At 41.9% G+C, this 18,557-nt stretch overlaps 3 non-coding genes across 3 annotated transcripts; 1 reads left to right on the plus strand and 2 right to left on the minus strand.

Annotated features, from left to right (window-relative positions):
• Window positions 1–593: 593 nt before the first annotated feature.
• Window positions 594–665, plus strand: TRNAG-UCC (transfer RNA glycine (anticodon UCC)). The gene has a single exon. It is a non-coding gene; the product is annotated as a tRNA-Gly (tRNA).
• A 9,706-nt stretch (window positions 666–10,371) lies between these two features.
• On the minus strand, window positions 10,372–10,443 carry TRNAE-UUC (transfer RNA glutamic acid (anticodon UUC)). Its single transcript has one exon. It is a non-coding gene; the product is annotated as a tRNA-Glu (tRNA).
• An 885-nt stretch (window positions 10,444–11,328) lies between these two features.
• Window positions 11,329–11,400, minus strand: TRNAG-UCC (transfer RNA glycine (anticodon UCC)). The gene has a single exon. It is a non-coding gene; the product is annotated as a tRNA-Gly (tRNA).
• Between the last annotated feature and the right edge of the window lie 7,157 nt (window positions 11,401–18,557).

Raw genomic sequence — 18,557 nt, forward strand, 5'->3', positions numbered from 1 at the left:
CTTTTTTATTGTTTTTCTTATAATATATAATGGATTATAATCAGTCAGTATAATATATAATGCATTATAGTCACTCAGTATAATATATAATGCATTATAATCACTCAGTATAACATATAATAGGATTATAGTCACTCAGTATAATATATAATGGGATTATAATCACTCAGTATAATATATAATATGATTATAATCACTCAGTATAATATGTAATGAGGGTATAATCAGTCAGTATGATATTTAATGGGATTATAATCACTCAGTATAATATATAATGGATTATAATAACTCAGTATAATATATAATGGGATTATATTCAGTCAGTATAATATATAATGGGATTATAATCACTCAGTATAATATATAATATATAATGGATTATAATCAGTCAGTATAATATATAATGGGATTATAATCAGTCAGTATAATATATAGTGGATTATAATCACTCAGTATAAGATATATTTGTCTAATAATGACTATAGAATATAGAATGGGTAATAGTAATTAAACCCAGTGTATGCTGTCAAATTTGAACCTGGGTCCCAGCTCTGTGAGTACACTATAGTCTCTGTTACACGAGCCTTCTCACAGCGTTGGTGGTATAGTGGTGAGCATAGCTGCCTTCCAAGCAGTTGACCCGGGTTCGATTCCCGGCCAACGCATCTTATTTTATAAATGGGATGTGTTATCATTATTACAATGTTTATTATTTGATATATTATGTTGTTATTATTTTATGCATGGAATATGTTATTATTATTACAATTATTGATTAGTTTTATTAAAATGCTTATTACATTTATTAATTGTGCTTGGCTTTTATTGGGATGGTTAGATGGGTAATATGAGGTGTTTAATATAAATAATTTATCATTTATATTATGAATGGGGTATAAGGAGGTGGAGCTAATGAAAGTGAGGTGCAGTAGTGACATGGTCCCACATTCAATGACGCTGGGCTCTCAACCAACAAAGAAGGATTCCTGGTTTTCACCGAGGCGGCCCGGGTTCGACACCCGAGCGGTGGGTGGGGGCCCTAAATACTAATAAGGGGGGGGGGACCTAATGTGCTCTGTGTCATTTTACACAGCGTGGTAAAGTTCTTTGAAAATTTCCCACGCTGTGTAATTTGGCTCATAACACTCTGATTGGTTACTTAATCCACGAATCAGAGTGTTATGAGTCATGACACAGAGTTATGACATTATGAGTTATGACACAGAGCACATTAGGTCCCCCCCTTATTAGTATTTAGGGCCCCCACCCACCGCTCAGGGGTGGGGGCCAGGGGGGAGGACCTTAGGTCCCCCCTTTATACCAATTTAGGGCCCCCACCCACCGCTCAGGACTTAAGGTCCCCCCCTATTAGTATTTAGGGCCCCCACCCACCGCTCAGGGGTGGGGGCCGGGGGGAGGACAATAGGTCCCCCCATCATTTTACTTTAGGGCCCCACCCGCCGCTCAGGGGTGGGGGCCGGGGGGTGGCAATAGGTCCCCCCCTATTCTGATTTAGGGCCCCCACCCACCGCTCAGCGGTGGGGGCCAGGGGGGAGGACATTAGGGGGTACCCTATTATTATTTTTTTAAAACAGTCTGCCACAGGCTGCTCACTGTTTACTAGACTTGCCCCTACTCGCAGTATAGCGAGTAGGGGCAAAATGTACTAATACTAAGTCATTTTTACTTAGTATTAGTAAATTTGTCTGAAAGACCAATATAGGTCTTTCGGCCTTTTGGTAGATAACTCCCTAATACCGTGGGACTAGGGAGTTATCGACTAAGCAGCTGCAATAGAAGTCCCGAAGTCCCGAAATTCCGAAGTTCCGAAGTTGCCAAAGTTCCGAAGTTCCGAAGTGCCGAAGTTCTGAAGTGCTGAAGTGCTGAAGTTCCGAAGTTGCCGAATTTCCGAAGTGTCGAAGTGCTGAAGTTCCGAAGTGCTGAATTCACGAAGTTCCGAAGTTGCCGAAGTTTCGAAGTCTTGAAGTGCCGAATTGCCGAAGTCCCGAATTGCGAAAATCCCGAATTTCGGAATGCCGAACCGTACCAAACATTTTCCCCATGCACATGCCTATTAATTTATAATAATATCGCTATATTAATTTATAATGATATCACTATATTAATTTATATTAATATCACTATATTCATTTATAATGATATCACTATATTAATAATATCGCTATATTAATTTATAATAATATCATTATATTAATTTATAATGATATCACTATATTAATTTATAATAATATCGCTATATTAATAATATCACTATATAAATAATATCACTATATTAATTTATAATAATATCGCTTTATTATTAATATCGCTATATTAATTTATAATAATATCGCTATATTAATTTATAATAATATCGCTTTATTAATAATATCACTGTAGCGGAGCTGCAATATTAAATCCCAATATCTCCGCTGGTACAGAAAGTAATCCAAGTAAAGCGCTGAATGATGGCAATATCCCAAATCCCCCAGTAACCGGACGAAACACAGTTCTGGGAGTCAACTGACGATTTTATTCACAGCTCCAGTATTTATGTGGTTTCCCATGCAAGGGGTTTCCTTAATCATTTTACAGGGGTTATACAGTAGAGGACTACATGGGGAACTGAATATACAGGACATTTCTCCAACCATGCACTGCTGTACGAGAGGGATACTCCCACTAGAATATCCTGTTAAGTGGATTATCCCTCCGTACAGCAGAACCGGCTTTTTTCACAAAAATCCATAACTTTAAAATTATTCGTGCGATTATACCGAATGACCTTTCGGTAGATAGCTGGGGTCTGAGCGCACACTTTGTGAAAGTACCGCTCAGATCCCAGCATAAATAACCGAACGCCGCACGAAACATACTTTAATATACATTCTTCTTAAAAATACCGAATACATTATTGAGAACAAAATACAGAAAGACTGGCGCTCCCGAACGGCCTCGAAGTCCAGCGGTGTTCGCGCCGTCGAGTAGCTGATTTTAGTTCCAGGCACTCGACGACCAAACACCCCTGGGCAAAAAGAAAATCCAAGATGGCCGGCGCCTCATGGTCGGTAGCCGAACGACGGCCACCCGGGAAATCAATTAGCAGCCGATTGCTACAATGTTGCAATCGTTTAATGGGAGCCAGACAACCCCCTGTGTGTGGGCTCCCATTCTGTACTTTATTCGTTTCACAAACAGTGTGGAAAGTCACTGTTCGTGAAACTACCATATGAATGCTAGAATTAGACCAGCTTTCTATGACAACCTTTAAACATAAAACATCACAGTCTGAAGTGGCTAGGTTTGCCACAATCACTATATAAATAATATCACTATATTAATTTATAATAATATCGCTATATTATTAATATCACTATATTAATTTATAATAATATCACTATATCAATTTATAATAATATCACTATATTAATATATAATAATATCGCTATCATAATAATATCACTATATTAATTTATAATAATATCGCTATAATAATAATATCACTATATTAATTTTTTATAATAACACTATATTGAGTTATAATAATATCGCTATATTAATAATATCACTATATTAATTTATAATAATATCACTATATCAATTTATAATAATATCACTATATTAATATATAATAATATCGCTATCATAATAATATCACTATATTAATTTATAATAATATCGCTATAATAATAATATCACTATATTAATTTTTTATAATAACACTATATTGAGTTATAATAATATCGCTATATTAATAATATCACTATATTAATTTATAATAATATCACTATATTAATTTATAATAATGTTGCTATATTAATAATATCACTATATTAATTTATAATAATATCACTCTATTAATAATATCACTCTATTAATTTATAATAATATCACTCTATTAATTTATAATAATATCACTATATTAATAATATCACTATATTAATTTATAATAATATCACTATATTAATTTATAATAATATCACTATATTAATAATATCACTATAGGGGGGGCGGGGCCTGACCGCAGAGAGAAATGGATGCCAAACTGAATAGCTCCTGCTCTGAAGCGATAATTAGATAGACCCCAGCCAACATAACGGGACCGAATCGACCTAAAAAGGCCACTGGGCGGAAGGTGACAAGCAGGGGAACAAAACGATGCCACACAAGCGACTACCCCAGCAAAAATCACCTGTTCTTCCAGCGAGGCCTACAAGCGTGGTCGGCAGGAGGGAGACGGCCGCTCCCCCGCTGACACCCATGGCTGGCAAGCGGAGACCGGACCCTCGCTCCCCCCCTCTGGACCGGCGGGGGATATCCCGGTCCGCCCTCGGGAGACCCTGGTGCAGCCCGGCAGGTATGCTGAGGTGACAGGGGGACCTGGGACAAACGGCGGCATTGCATCCAAGATGGCGGATGCAGCATGCTCCTCCAGCACCCAGAGCGAGCAGCCAGAGGTAGAGACCCGGCTGGATAGAGCCTTCCAAGTTTTGTGGGAGAAGCTGGAGGCACTTCTGTACCCAAAGAACCCAGAGAACATGCCTGAAACCCGAATGCATGCTCACCCAAGTAGAGCCACACATAAGAAGACACAGCCACTCCAGGCACCGAACCACCCAGAGGGACAAAAGAAGCGGGAACATAACGGACAGCAGGCGACCCGAGACCCATCAGGCGGCAACAGGAACAAAACAACAGCCACGGGGAACCGGCAAGTAAACGCGCAGAAGCACTTCAGATCGCCATCCCACCAACCTGACAGTGATGGTCCGACACCAAGAGACAGGGACCACCCGACACACAACCCGCCGGCGCAAACTTTGCCCACACTAGGCGTAGGCTGACCAGCGAAACGGGAGTGAGAACTACCCCAAAACCCTGGCGGCACCTACCATCCACAAACTGATCGGACACTCATTTAGGACACACTACCATACAACTCCCTCATGAGAGGCTAACTATCGGTGACAAGACAGTCACCCCCCACTGCAAGCCAAAACCCCACCTGGACTGCCCATTTGCTCCTTGCCGCACAGCCTGCAGGTGTGCCCCTGGGGCACACATACTAAACGGTGACCCTTATGATTTCTTATGAGCCTGAATGACACTCTATTGCTTAGCAACCAACATGATTACTATTACTCTGTAGAGTGTTGCTTGTTTATACTTAACACAAAGTAGTGCTACTTTCTGATCTAAGCAGTTATGGTCTAAACTAGTATGTCTTCTTCTATCTAGCTTCACAATCTTAGTTATTATGCTCTTAACTAACAGAGTAGTATTGCTTTATGATTTTTACACGTACGGTTTAAACTAGTATGTCTTCGTTTATATATCTTCACAAAGTCGTTTATCACGCTTTCAAAGACACAAAAAAAAAAAAAGTGTGCTGTTAGAGAATGCCACGATGCTGTATAATATGTCTTATCTCGCTAGCTTGTACTCGCTATCGTGGCGACACGAGCATGTATGTTACTACTAAACACTGCAAAAATAAAGAATGAAAAAAAAAAAAAATAATAATATCACTATATTAATGTATAATAATAATATCACTATATTAATTTATAATAATACCACTATATTAATTTATAATAATATCGCTATATTATTAATATCACTATATGAATTTATAATAATATCACTATATGAATTTATAATAATATCACTATATTAATATATAATAATATCGCTATAATAATAATATCACTATATTAATTTATAATAATATCGCTATAATAATAATATCACTATATTAATTTTTATAATAACACTATATTGAGTTATAATAATATCGCTATATTAATAATATCACTATATTAATTTATAATAATATCACTATATTAATTTATAATAATGTTTCTATATTAATAATATCACTATATTAATTTATAATAATATCACTCTATTAATAATATCACTCTATTAATTTATAATAATATCACTCTATTAATTTATAATAATATCACTATATTAATAATATCACTCTATTAATTTATAATAATATCACTATATTAATAATATCACTATATTAATTTATCATAATATCACTATATTAATTTATAATAATGTCACTATATTAATAATATCACTATATTAATTTATAATAATATCACTATATTAATTTATAATAATATCACTATATTAATTTATAATAATATAACTATATTAATTTATAATAATATTGCTATATTAATAATATCACTATATTAATTTACAATAATGTCGCTATATTAATAATATCACTCTATTAATTTATAATAATATCACTCTATTAATTTATAATAATATCACTATATTAATATCACTATATTAATTTATAATAATATCACTATATTAATTTAGCATCTGTGTGCACAGCAATAAGTATCTTAATCGGGAAACTGCATTTATTTCTTGATTCCCAGATACTTTATTTACCTGATTGTGTTATATCAAAACAATACCATAGGCTCCACTATAGCATTGAGTCTATGTCTTGTGATGAGATTCTCTGGGGGTGTAAGAGGTTCATTTATAGCCCCCTTACCTCCTATTTTAATGGGGTATACCTAGTATCCTACTAGGGAACTACAGGCTTTTTTCTAATAGGGAAACTACTTGCTTTATCATTCTACTTTTCCTTACATTTATTTGGATTGCTTGCCTGTTATTCCCAGATACTACCTCGCATTGTTTCTTAGACTCTTAGGATGTTCTTAGATCTACCTGACTATTAAACGTACCTTATCTGATACATTTGCAGCCTCAATAGATATTCATATATATTTAAAGCCACCTTACTGCATGTACATATATCTGTCACGTATTGTTTATTCGTACACTCTACTCGAACTAGTCATTTTATGGATCTGCTATAGCAAGCTCCACTAGAACCCTTTTTAAATCACCTATACACGTAGCACTGGTTTGTTCACTTAATTGTGTGTTTTTTCTCACATTAGTTTTAATGTCTAATGACGCGAAGGTTTTTTTCTCTTTCTTTTAGATGTTTATTTACCTACTTTTTGAATTATCTATCTTTCTACATGGGTAAAACCTGTGACTGTGCATAGAGATTAGGCACCTAAAGGATTCCTTGGGCCCTTTTTTCCACAGCACAGACGCACAGGATTTTTTTCTTTCTTTCTGTTATAACAATATATGCGGTCATGTCCCTTCTTTTACCCATATAGTCAATTTTTGACTATTGGGTCAATAGCCTTGACCTCCTAGTCATTATTTTTTCGACTTTTTAAGTTATAATAATATCACTATATCACTATATTAATTTATAATAATATCTCTATATCTGTAGCGGAGCTCCCTGTACCCTGGCTGGGAACAGGGGACAAACCGCAGCACTTCTGCCCACAGTCACCGTGGCTGGACTGGGGCCCTGGAACTGCTCCTTCCTGGAATTAATTACCACAGGCAGAAAATACACAGTTTTACCCAAAACACAGAAAGCCCCAAAAACAACAACATATCCCCACAAACATCCCTGGATAGCCCTGATCTGGGTGAACAACATATCCAAAAATCACCCAGATCAGAGCAGGGGTTCACAAATTCCATGGAAGTCACATTTGACCGACCGCAAGCATGGCTTTCATGCCCAAAACAGTTCCACAGATTTAGGCTGTGCGGCCAGTCTATTTCTAATAGTTTCAAATGTTCTGTTCGAATGCACAAACGTGAACCGTTTGTGCAGATATCCACTGTTAACGTGGCGTTTGAATATTCAAACGCAGTTCGATTTCCGTTGAAGTGTTGAAGTCCGGAGAAGATAGAGTTCAGCGGTGTTCATGCCGTCACGTATCCGATTTGAGTTCCATGAACTCGACGACCAAACACAGCTGAACGCGTTCGACTGAATTAAAATGGCCGCCGCCACGCATTTGTATGTCAAATGGCGGCCACTTCGACTACTTCGGCACTTCGGCTGTATCTAAAGTGCCATTCCAAAAGTTGCAGATCCTTTCCCACAGGAGTTAAAGGGGCAGAAAAAGTGTATTACAACCCTATAAGCCCAAATAGGGAGACATGAAATCCAGGGGAATAAAGGTCTTTCACAAGTGCCTTAAAAGCCAATAAGTCACAGGGGCCATAATCACAGGGCAAGAGGCTGGCAAGCAGTCCTCTCCAAAATGCCACAATATCACTATATTAATCTATAACAATATCGGTGTATTAATGTATAATATCACTATATAACGAGATTAATTTATAATATCACTATAGTAATTTATAACGATATCTTTTTGGAAAAGAAACAGCATGGATGGAGGGATTCGTTAGGGGTTTATATCTGAGAGAGGACATCTCCCACTCCCGACTCCGAGGCATCGACTTCAACAATAAATGCTAGTGATGGATCAGGATGATGCAGAACAGGAGCTGTTGTAAATGCTTGGTTAAGCGTTAAGCCTTAAGAGCCTTGGGACTCGAAACGCGGGGATTAGTACCATTCTTGGTCATCTTGGTGATGGGGGGCAATAATGGAGGAGATGTTCATAATAAACTTTCCATAGTAGTTCATAAAGCCTACGAACCGTTGGATGGCTTTGTGGGAGTGGCCAGGACACAATAGCTTTCAATTTGGAGGGATCCATACTAAAACCCTCTTCTGAAATGATATACCCCAAAAAGTAAACTGGGTGCCCAGATCAGAGAGGATCTCCCAGGGAAAACCCATCCGGGAGGACACTTGCATCAGGGCTTCGGCCACAGTCTCTGCCTGAATATTGCTCAGGGTGACCGAGTCACATAGTCCAAAATGGTCAGAATATGCTTCTTCCCAGAGGGGCTAGGCTTAGCCAGCGGACTTATGATATTGTCAGCTACTCTGCCGATGGGGTCTTCAATGATGGGTAGGTGCTGGAGCGGGCCATTGTGCCAATCGCCTGGTTCCCCACTCTCTGGCAGACATCACAGGTCTGGCAATACTGCCTCAGATCCTTCGAGATGCCTGGCCAGAAGAAGCTTTGGGTGAGCTGATGCTGAGTATGACCCTTTTCCAAATGCCTGGCCTGGGGGATATCGTGAGCTATCTTCAATAGCTCATGCCAAAATTTCCTGAGGGCCAACAACAGCTGACTTCCCCTTTTCCACTACACGGTATAGCAAACCTATCCCAGATACATTGGTCCCGTCCTTCCCAACCTGACCAGTAGCTGCCATATCTCTATATGGCTGGAGAATAGGGTCAGATACTACCTCCCTCCCAAACCCGGCAGGGGTATCCCAAGGCACGAGAACTGGGGCAAGGGGGGACCACGGGGCACCAGGCTGATGGGGCTAGCACGAGGGGCCTGGCTACAGGGGTGACTATGTGAAACTGGGGTATGGGGTCTAGTCCGGGGGGTCTACTCATAGGGACGACTGCGTGGAACTGGGGTATGAGGACAGGTACGTGCCCCTACCTGAGCCTCAGAGTGTGAACCGTGCCGGATGGTGCGGGCTTGCTGTCGGGTCATCAAGGAGTATGTTTCTTCCGGAGCTTGGAGGGCCACATAGGTGGAGGTAAGGTGGCCCAGGTTATTGCCAAGTAGCACTTCCCCTGGTGGCTGGTCCATGAGCCTGACTTTCACTCTCTGGGCTCCAGCACCCCAGTCAAGGTGAACGTGGGCAGTGGGTAGACAGTGGATGGACCCCCCTACTACCTGGACAGCGACCGTTCCCCCGGTCTTCTCCTCCTTGGTAACAAGCTGAGGTCGAACTAGAGTTAGGGTGGTTCTAGTGGCTTGCAGCCCTTGGACAGTACACCAGTTCAGGGCAGCGGGGCCCACAGGGAAACTGCTTTGGACCCCCGAAGAGTAATTGGATATTTCTAAACTGAGGACAAAATTTTGAAACTATTTAGCACGGGTGTTTTTTGGCGGTTGTAGATGCGTAACATATTTTAGGGGTCGAAGTTAGAAAAAGTTTATTTTTTTTCTTTTCATATTTTTTGAATGGTTTCAAAGTAAATTATATGATATGATAAAAATAATGGGATCTTTACAAAGACCATTTAATGGTGAGAAAAGCAGTATATAATGTGTGGGTACAGTAAATGAGTAAGAGGAAAATTACAGCTAAACACAAACGGTCTGAAAATCGGTCTGGTCACTAAGGGGTTAAATCTCATTCTATATGGTATTGCCACCTCTATCTCCTTCTATAAATGTAATCAGAAATTATAACCAGCTTTAATTTCATTCAGTGTATTATTCATTGTCTCAAACTCCTATTTAACATTATATGGAGAACTTTTCTTATGCTATGGTTTACAGACTGATTTACAGAGAATGAAAGTTTTACTCATTTAGAAATCTGACAAAGGAAATAAAATATTACTGGAAGATGATTATAGACAGATTTTGTGTGCATTTGCAATAAAAGTGTCAATTCCCATACCGGGAGTCGAACCCGGGCCGCCTGGGTGAAAACCAGGAATCCTAACCGCTAGACCATATGGGAGGCTGTAGTTACTATTCTCATATACAGAGAATTCTCCATCTGTCACACAGTTATCAGTGCTATTTATTTTCTAGATCCCCTTTGATTGGTGAAAGCCCAGAGTCACATTCACTCTATTCCTGTCTGGAAAATATAGGGAGTCCCTGGATGAGACCATGTCCTCACTGGACACCACTTTCATTACTTCCACCTCCATATACCCCATCACCTCCATATACCCCATCACCCTCATATTCCCCCTCCACCTCCAAATACCCCATCACCTCCACCTTCATATACCCCATAACCTCCATATACCCCATCACCTACACCTCCATATACCCCATCACCTCCAAATACCCCATTACCTCCATATATCCCACCACCTCCTTATACCCCATATACCTCCATATACCCCATCACCTACACCTCCATATACCCCATCAACTCCAAATACCCCATTACCTCCATATATCCCATCACTTCCATATACCCCATCACCTCCATATACCCCATCACCTCCACCTCCAAATACCCCATCACCTTCAAATACCCCATCACCTCCACCTTCATATACCCCATTACCCCCATATTCCCCATCACCTACACCTCCATATACCCCATCACACCCACCTCCTTATACCCCATTACCTCCACATACCCCATCACCTACACCTCTTTATACCTCATTCATAATATAAATGATAAATTATTTATATTAAACACCTCATATTACCCATCTAACCATCCCAATAAAAGTCAAGCACAATTAATAAATACAATAAGTATGTTAACAAAACTAATCAATAAATAAAGCATAATAAGTATTGTAATAATGATAACATATTCCATGACTAGATTGTAAACATTGTAATAATGATAGCATATCCCATTTATAAAATAAGATGCGTTGGCCGGGAATCGAACCCGGGTCAACTGCTTGGAAGGCAGCTATGCTCACCACTATACCACCAACGCTGTGATAAGTGAGTGTTACAGAGACTATAGTATACTGAGTGATTTTATTAAAGACACGGAGGCTCCTATAATGCTTCTCTTTCTTTAATTTCCCTAAGCAGCGAAGAGAGATATATGCAAAGAAGAGAAAAAAACAACATAACATTATCATATTCATAGTGCTACCAATGGTATCCACCCCCTTAGTATATAAGGTGTAGCACTCCCTTCCTCTCCCTCTTTCTTCGCTGCTCCCTCAGACCAGCTAAGTACATTATTTCTGCTCCATTATATTTGATTATTCATTGTGGGATTTTTGTATGCTATCCCTACTCAGGGATTTGTATTGTTGTTATTGCTCCCACTAGCCTTTTATTGACTTTGGGTACTGTCCCTATGTGTATTTATGTGTTTTTCCTTTTAATATTTGTCTGCTCCACCTTGCCTTGCAACCCACGATGCTAAAGAGGTACTTTTATTTGACCCGGATAACTTAAGGCATCCACGCTCCACTGAATGGGAGCCCCCCGAGCATATCGCTCAGTACCTAGCCCTCAGAGTGCGTAAGTCCCTCTCCCAGGAGGGTCGCAACAAATTAAGGGCAGAATGCCCACGTCCCATTGTGCCAGATGCTGTGGCTAAGACCCCCGAAGTGGACCCTCAGATAGTCCAATTCCTGGCTAAAACCGGCTGGAAGCCTAAGAGGGGACTTGACTATTCTCTCCGCAACTGTCAGGACAAGTTCCTGGACACACTGGGCCCAGTCACTAAATTATATGAGCTACTAGAGGCAGCCCAGTCAGGTGAGACTGACCTGGATTTTGAAGTGGCATTTGGCTGGCTTCAACGTATCGTGTGTATGATCGGGAACGCTAATACAGCCATGTCTACTGAACGCAGGAAAGCTATCCTGCTCAAGATCGAGCCCAAGCTAGCTAGCATGGCTTCCACTGAACCTGGGGCTTCAGCTAAAGGACTGTTCGGTGAGTCCTTCGTTAAGGATTTGGGCTCATACTCTATGAGTGGCAATGTGCACAGGCACAGTTCTGCAGAGCACACGCTGAAGGAAGGCCTGACAGAGTCGCTTGAAGGCCACTGACTGGCTGCTATTAGCTTACACTGGAAACCTTTTTTCTTTGTAAAAACACGCTACAGAGACACCAGATAACTGGCAATGTGCACTGGAACAGTTCTGCAGAGCACACACTGTAGGCCTGACAGAGCCGCTTGAAGGACACTGACTGGCTGCTATTAGCTTACACTGGAAACCTTTTTTCTTTGTAAATGCACGCTATAGAGACACCAGATATGAGTGGCAATGTGCACTGGTACAGTTTTGCAGAGCACACGCTGAAGGAAGGCCTGACAGAGCCGCTTGAAGGACACTGACTGGCTGCTATTAGCTTACACTGGAAACCTTTTTTCTTTGTAAAAGCACGCTACAGAGACACCAGATAACTGGCAATGTGCACTGGAACAGTTCTGCAGAGCACACACTGTAGGCCTGACAGAGCCGCTTGAAGGACACTGGCCGGCTGCTATTAGCTTACACTGGAAACCTTTTTTCTTTGTAAAAGCAAGCTATAGAGACACCAGATATGAGTGGCAATGTGCACTGGCACCGGTCTGCAGAGCACACGCTGAAGGAAGGCCTGACACAGCCACTTGAAGGACACTGACTGGCTGCTATTAGCTTACACTGGAAACCTTTTTTCTTTGTAAATGCACGCTATAGAGACACCAGATATGAGTGGCAATGTGCACTGGCACCGGTCTGCAGAGCACACGCTGAAGGAAGGCCTGACACAGCCACTTGAAGGACACTGACTGGCTGCTATTAGCTTACACTGGAAACCTTTTTTCTTTGTAAATGCACGCTATAGAGACACCAGATATGGGTGGCAATGTGCACTGGCACAGTTCTGCAGAGCACACGCTGAAGGAAGGCCTGACAGAGCCGCTTGAAGGACACTGACTGGCTGCTATTAGCTTACACTGGAAACCTTTTTTCTTTGTAAAAGCACGCTACAGAGACACCAGATAACTGGCAATGTGCACTGGAACAGTTCTGCAGAGCACACACTGTAGGCCTGACAGAGCCGCTTGAAGGACACTGACTGGCTGCTATTAGCTTACACTGGAAACCTTTTTTCTTTGTAAAAGCACGCTATAGAGACACCAGATATGAGTGGCAATGTGCACTGGAACAGTTCTGCAGAGCACACGCTGAAGGAAGGCCTGACACAGCCGCTTGAAGGACACTGACTGGCTGCTATTAGCTTACACTGGAAACCTTTTTTCTTTGTAAATGCATGCTATAGAGACACCAGATATGAGTGGCAATGTGCACTGGAACAGTTCTGCAGAGCACACACTGTAGGAAGGCCTGACAGAGCCCTTGAAGGACACTGACTGGCTGCTATTAGCTTACACTGGAAACCTTTTTTCTTTGTAAAAGCACTCTACAGAGACACCAGATAACTGGCAATGTGCACTGGAACAGTTCTGCAGAGCACACACTGTAGGCCTGACAGAGCCGCTTGAAGGACACTGACTGGCTGCTATTAGCTTACACTGGAAACCTTTTATCTTTGTAAATGCACGCTATAGAGACGCCAGATATGAGTGGCATTGTGCGCCGGCACCGGTCTGCAGAGCACACGCTAAAGGAAGGCCTGACACAGCCGCTTGAAGGACACTGACTGGCTGCTATTAGCTTACACTGGAAACCTTTTTTCTTTGTAAAAGCACGCTACAGAGACACCAGATAACTGGCAATGTGCACTGGAACAGTTCTGCAGAGCACACACTGAGGCCTGACAGAGCCGCTTGAAGGACACTGACCGGCTGCTATTAGCTTACACTGGAAACCTTTTTTCTTTGTAAATGCACGCTATAGAGACACCAGATATGAGTGGCAATGTGCACTGGCACCGGTCTGCAGAGCACACGCTGAAGGAAGGCCTGACACAGCCGCTTGAAGGACACTGACTGGCTGCTATTAGCTTACACTGGAAACCTTTTGTCTTTGTAAATGCACGCTATAGAGACACCAGATATGAGTGGCAATGTGCACTGGAACAGTTCTGCAGAGCACACACTGTAGGCCTGACAGAGCCGCTTGATGGACACTGACTGGGTGCTATTAGCTTACACTGGAAACCTTTTTTCTTTGTAAATGCACGCTATGGAGACATCAGATATGAGTGGCAATGTGCACTGGCACAGTTCTGCAGAGCACACGCTGAAGGAAGGCCTGACAGAGCTGCTTGAAGGACACTGACTGGCTGCTATTAGCTTACACTGGAAACCTTTTTTCTTTGTAAAAGCACGCTACAGAGACACCAGATATGAGTGGCAATGTGCACTGGCACCGGTCTGCAGAGCACACGCTGCAAATGGGCACAGCATCCAGCCTGACACAGAAGCTGGCAGGCAGGCAACTGCAATTACATTACACAGAAAAAAAAAAAAGCAGACTGATGTTCTAGCCCTAAAAAGGGCTTTTTGGGGTGCTGTCCTTACAGCAGAGATCAGATGAGTCCTTCAGGATTGTAGTGGACACTGAATACCCTAGCCTAGCTATCAATTTCCCTATCTAATCAGCAGCAGCTAAACTTTCCCTCCTCTCACTAAGCATGCAGCTTCAGAATGAATCGAAAATGGATGCTGGGAGGGAGGTGGGAGGGTGTGGAAGGGAGGGTGTGCTGCTGATTGGCTGGAATGTGTCTGCTGACCGAGTGTCAGGGTACCTGAAGTCTCTACCTCGGAGGAGGTTAGACTTCCCGACGTCCGTTCTCTCAGCGGGGCTGATTCATCTAATCCTCACAGCTCTCATAGTCATTCCCACGCCGGCCGCGAGAACCCCACTCCCTTTTATGACACGACGCTCAGGAGCCGACGTCATGACGGCAATCACATCCCGACCTGTCAATCTGGTTCGGAACAACGAATCAGCGCTCGGCAAGGGCGGAGCCATGATTTAGAGAACCAGGGTATAAAAGAGGGATGTGGGTAATGGTGCATTGCCCTGTCGTGGTTCTAGCTTGTCTGGTTCCTCAGTGCTCTTATGTTTATCGTTCTATCTGGTTTTGACTCGGCTTGTACTATCGTTCCTGTTTACCTCTCGTGTCCTTTGACCTCGGCTTGTCTCTCGCTTACCTGTCCTCTCGTTCCCTCGACCCCGGCTTGTCTCTGACTATTCTCTGCTTTCTCCTTACGTTAGTCCGGCCATTCTAAGGTCCGGTATACGTACATCTCTCCTGTTCATACTCTGCGTGTTGGATCCCTGTCCCGATCCTGACATTACGACAGGGCCATGGATCCTGCAGGTACTAACGCTCAGTTTGGTTCACCTGACTCAAGGTTTGAAGCCATGGACCATAGAATGGACCAAATGGCTCTGGCGCTGCAAGCATTACTATCCCATCCGAGTAATCAAGCAGAGGAGATTCGTACTCCACCTATCTCTCTTGCTAACACAGGCCTAGAGGTAGCCACAGGGGGAATTTCTTCCCGTGTTACTTCCCCTTTACGGTATGGTGGTGCTCCAGATACTTGTCGTGGTTTCCTAAACCAGATAGGAATTCATTTTGAATTACAACCCCGCGCCTATCCTACTGACAGGGCGAAGGTTGGATTCATAATATCGCTACTCATTGACAAGGCTCTTAGATGGGCTAACCCTCTGTGGGAAAATGATAATCCAGTAGTCTATAACTATAATGCGTTCCTTACTACGTTTAGGAGGACTTTTGATCCTCCAGGGAGAAAGGCCAGTGCTGCTAGATCACTATTACGTCTTAGACAGCATAGTCTAACCCTTGTGGATTATGCGCTAGAGTTCAGATCCTTGGCGGCAGAGGTCAAGTGGAATGAACAAGCCTATATGGACGTATTTCTGAACGGATTGTCAGATGCGATCCTAGACGAGGTTGCCACTAGGGATCTTCCTGAAAATTTAGAGGAATTAATTTCATTTATTTCTCGTATAGATGAACGCATGAGACAGAGGCAAAACACTCGTGATTTTGGTTATAGACCTTCCTTAAGTCTAACTCCCGCATTTCAGAATTCTGAATCTACTATTCTAGCTCTCCCAGAACCTATGCAGATTGGTAACACTCACCTTTCAGAGAATGAAAGACAAAATAGGAAAAGGGATGGTCGGTGTATGTATTGTGGAGTAGGAGGTCACCTACGCCTTAATTGCCCTAACCGTCCGGGAAACGCTCGCACCTAAGTTTCTCCAGAGGACAGGCCTTGGGTGTTTCTATTTTGTCCTCTACATATGATTACAGGGATCATAGGCTACTAGTACAGGTTTCTTTAACTTGGGAAAAGGGAGCACTTAAAGCTATGGCATTAATAGATTCCGGAGCAGCTGAAAGCTTTATTGATCAAACTTTTGTCAAGAAACATGCTATCCCATCTCAGTTAAAGGAGACTCCCCTGGCCGTTGAGGCCATAGATGGTAGACCGTTGTTAGATCCAGTTATTTCTCGTGAAACTTTACCAGTTAAACTAACCATTGGTATTTTACACGAGGAGGAGATTTCTTTCATGCTTATCTCATCCCCTTCAGTTCCTATAGTTTTGGGGTATCCCTGGCTTAAAAAGCATAACCCTACTATTGATTGGTAACAAGGTGAAATAGTCTCTTGGGGTCAGGGTTGCCAGAAAGGTTGTGTACAGAAAGTCTCACCATTGTGCCTAGTGGACACACCTAGCAACTCTAACAAGCCCACAGATTTACAGATACCTTCCCAGTATCAGGATTTAAAGGCAGTCTTTGATCAGAGGAAGGCTGATACTTTACCTCCACACAGGTCCTTTGATTGTAAGATTAATCTCCTGCCTGGTACTATGCCCCTGAGGGGTAACGTATATTCTCTATCCGCTAAGGAGAACTTAGTCTTAGAGGAGTACATTCAGGAGAATCTAGACAAGGGCTTTATTAGGAGGTCCTCTTCTCCAGCCGGAGCCGGTTTCTTTTTCGTAGATAAAAAAGACGGCACACTACGGCCTTGCATTGATTATCGGGGCTTGAACAAGATAACAATCAGAAATTCTTATCCGATTCCCCTGATTACTGAGCTATTTGATCGCCTGAAAGGTTCTAAGATTTTTACCAAGTTAGACCTGAGGGGAGCTTATAACTTGGTGAGAATTCAGCAGGGTGATGAATGGAAAACGGCTTTCAATACCCGGTATGGCCACTATGAGTACACGGTAATGCCCTTTGGGCTTTGCAATGCTCCTGCTGTATTCCAGGACTTGATTAATGAGGTTCTTAGGGAATTTCAACAGGAATGTGTTATAGTTTATTTGGATGATATACTAATACATTCTAAAGAGCCTGAAACTCATCACAAACAAGTCAGAAGGGTATTACATAAACTTCTACAGCATGGGTTGTACTGCAAATTGGAGAAGTGTAGCTTTGACCAATCTCAGGTAAATTTTCTTGGTTACGTTATTTCTGGAGAGGGCTTTAAGATGGACCCTGTTAAACTCCAATCTATCTTGGATTGGCCAATGCCCAAGGGACTCAAGGCCATTCAGAGATTCATCGGTTTCTCGAACTACTATAGGCGCTTCATTAAGGGATACTCGTCTATTATCTCTCCTATTACTAACATGACTAAACAGGGTGCTGATACTAAGACATGGTCTCCAGAAGCGCTTGTTGCTTTCAGTACTCTCAAGGAACAGTTTGCCTCAGCACCGATATTAGTTCATCCAGACACATCTTTGCCTTTCTTACTCGAGGTAGACGCCTCAGAGACAGGTGTAGGCGCTATTCTGTCCCAAAGGTTAAGTTTGAATAAACCACTGCATCCATGTGTTTTTTTTCTAGGAAATTGTCTGGGCCTGAGAGCAGGTATGATATTGGTGACAGGGAACTGTTAGCGGTAATTTTGGCTTTAAAGGAGTGGAGACACTTGTTGGAAGGGACTTTACACCCGGTTACTATTTTGACGGATCACAAGAATTTGTCATATATAGGGGAAGCCAAGCGATTATCTGCCAGGCAGGCTCGTTGGTCTTTGTTCCTTACTCATTTCAACTACGTTCTCACTTATAGACCTGGTTCTAAGAATTCTAAGGCCGATGCATTGTCCCGCCAACATGAACCTTCTACTATGCCGGAAATGTTTTTTTCTTCTATAGTTCCT

Source organism: Pelobates fuscus, chromosome 2 (assembly GCF_036172605.1).
Source record: "Pelobates fuscus isolate aPelFus1 chromosome 2, aPelFus1.pri, whole genome shotgun sequence".
Classification (NCBI taxonomy): Eukaryota; Metazoa; Chordata; class Amphibia; order Anura; family Pelobatidae; genus Pelobates; species Pelobates fuscus.